This window comes from Colobus angolensis, unplaced genomic scaffold (genome assembly GCF_000951035.1).
Source record: "Colobus angolensis palliatus isolate OR3802 unplaced genomic scaffold, Cang.pa_1.0 Scaffold237, whole genome shotgun sequence".
NCBI classification, from domain to species: domain Eukaryota; kingdom Metazoa; phylum Chordata; class Mammalia; order Primates; family Cercopithecidae; genus Colobus; species Colobus angolensis.
The window spans coordinates 2328185-2331191 of NW_012115566.1; positions in this window are offsets into that span (position 1 = coordinate 2328185).

Sequence of the window (3007 nt, forward strand, 5' to 3'; positions counted from 1 at the left end):
TGAGGTGAGAGGATCACTTGAGCCTAGGAGGTCGAGGCTGCAGTGAGCCAAGATTGTGCCACTGCACTCCAGCCTGGGTGACAGAGAGAGAGAGAGACCCTGTCTCAACAACAATAATAATAATAATAATAATAATAATAAGTTAAACTCATCCCAAAACACACTCACAGAACACCCAGAATAATGATTGACCAAATATCTGAGCATATCATGGCCCAGTCAAATTGACACATAAAATTAACCATCACAACAGTTTAGTGTAAGAGAAAACAAAATTTAAAAATAAAGAACAATTTGCACCAAACAGCATAGTTACAATGAAAGAAACAGATGCAATAATTTTTGTTTCAATTTTTTTTGCACAAGTCATATATTCAGATGGTTCAAAAATGAGAAAGTATTAAAAGGCATAGAAAAAGTCTTTGGCCTTTCCTTTCTCCCATTCCCTCAATTCCCCCTACCACCTCTACCATAGTTTTTTTTTTTCTTTTTTGTTGTGTTTTGTTTATTTTGAGACAGGGTCTCACTCTGTCGCCCAAGCTAGAATTCAGTGGTACAATCATGACTCACTGTAGGCTCGGCCTCCTGGGCTCAAGTGATCCTCCCATCTCAGCCTCCTGAGTAGCTGGAACTATGGGTGTATGCCACCACATCTAGCTAATTTTTAAACTTTTTTGTAGAGATGAGGTCTATGTTGCATAGGCTGGCCTTAAACTCCTGGACTCAAGCGATCCTCCCACCTCAGTCTCCAAAAGTACTAGGATTACTGGCATGAGCCATCCCTCCTGGCTTACTTTAGTTTTTAAATGCATTCTCCCTGATTTTATGATACTTGCAAATATGGGCACACTCTTATTTTATCTAACTTTTTACATAAAAGGTAAAAATATTTACTCATTATTCTGCAGCTCCTTTTCTCACTTAATATATTTTAGAAATCTCTATTTTATCAGTGCTTAGTTACAAATAGCACATTTAAATTTGCATCTGCACAAAATAGGAGCTTATTTTCAAATGAGTTTATCCAACCAGGCAGGAGTGGAATCTGCAAACTTCTTTTCCATTGCACCTTTGAAGAAGGGAATGAGAACAAATGTAGATTTATTGGAACTCAATGAAAGAAGAGAAAATGACATCCTTAATTGTTTTTGATCCAATGAGAAATAAAACACTTTTTGCCTAAAGCAATGTAGTATTCAACAATACCTGAAGTAGGGAATTAGAAGCAGCTGGTGATCAAAGGAAATGTTACATTAATTCAACAAATATTTATTGACATTTTTCTTCATAATGTAATATTTAGCTATTTATTTTCTTTAAGTAAAGATGTTCAAGATATAGCATTAAGTTTTTTTAAAAAAGAAGATACAAAATAGTTTTAATAGGATAACAATTTCCCCCCCACCACCCAACTTTTTTTTTTTTTAGATGGAGTCTCACTCTGTTACCCAGGCTGGAGTACAATGGAACAATCTCAGCCACTGCAACTCTGCCTCCTGGGTTCAAGCAATTCTCCTGCCTCAACCTCCCAAGTAGCTGAGATTACAGGCGGTGCCACCAAGTCCTGATAAATTTTGTTTTAAAATTTTTGTATTTTTAGTAGAGATGGGGTTTTGCCATGTTGGCCAGGCTGCTCCTGAACTCCTGAGCTCAAGGAATCCTCCTACCTCAGCCTCCCAGAGTGCTGGGATTATAGGCATGAACCACTGTGCCCAGCCAAAGACAATCCCTTTTTAAAAACATACTCAACACATACACACAACACATGTATATAAATGTCTAGAAGTGTATGTGTATACATGTATGTACACACACACACACATATGCCACCCATATATATACAGTAAAATGTGCTTAACATGCTTAACAGTGTTTATCTTTGGAATGTGGGGGGGAATATATACATATACTCAGTCATATTTTTAATATTATTAAGCAAAAATGCTATATAATGCTTGTAAAACAAAAAAAGTAAATCCATAACTAGTGAAAAGAAAAACAATTAATCCTTCAGATATTTATGCCAAAGATATATTTGGCACAATTGGTAGAAAAATGAATAAATTATGAAATAGTTAACATACTTAAAGTAAAACTTTAGAATAAATTTCTTGCCTTGGTAGCTCAAGGCTGCTGCTCAGAGTTCTTTATCCAGAACAGCAGTTATCCAACCTACAGTCCATATTCAGTATTAATGATGAAGGTAAAACCAGATGAAAATCAGAACAGTTAACATTCCAGTTGATTTACCAGGATTCTATTAATTTGGTTATGTAGACAGGAGAATTCTTCTGAAGGTGGCTACTCCCTGGTAAAAAGATGAACTTGCTCTTAGAAGGCAGTGGGGTAAAGAATTTAGGACAAGGACTCTGGAGATAGACTGTTAGTTTGGGCCTATCCAAATGGGTCTACTCCTTACCCAAGACCTTCAAAAGGGAAAAGTGCATGGACCTTGGAGCCCAACAGTCTTGTCTTCCAATTCTGGTTTTGCCACTTCCTCTCTCTAAGCTGCAACATCTTCATTGTACTAACCCTTACCCTATAAAAGAATTATGAGGAAAGACATACACACACACACACACACACACACACACACACACACACACAACACACACTGTATGTCACATAGTGCCTGATAAATAGTAAGTACTTAATAAATATTAGTTCCTTTACCTCTAAAGAGAAAATCATCCTCATCCTTTATAAGCTGCCTTCCATGAAAATGTTCCTGCTTTATTTCCATAGCCTTGAAAATATTCTGGACACTTATTTCTTTCTCTCTCTCTCTCTCTCTTTTTTTTTTTTTTTTTTTGAGAGAGAGTCTTGCTCTGTCACCCAGGTTCACCTGTAGTGGCATGATCTTGGCTCACTGCAACCTCCACCTCCCAGGTTCAACAGGTTCAAGTGACTCTCATGCCTCAACCTCCCAATGGGTGTGGGCCACCAAACCTGGCTAATTTTTGTATTTTTAGTAGAGACAGGGTTTCACCATGTTGTCCAGCTGGTC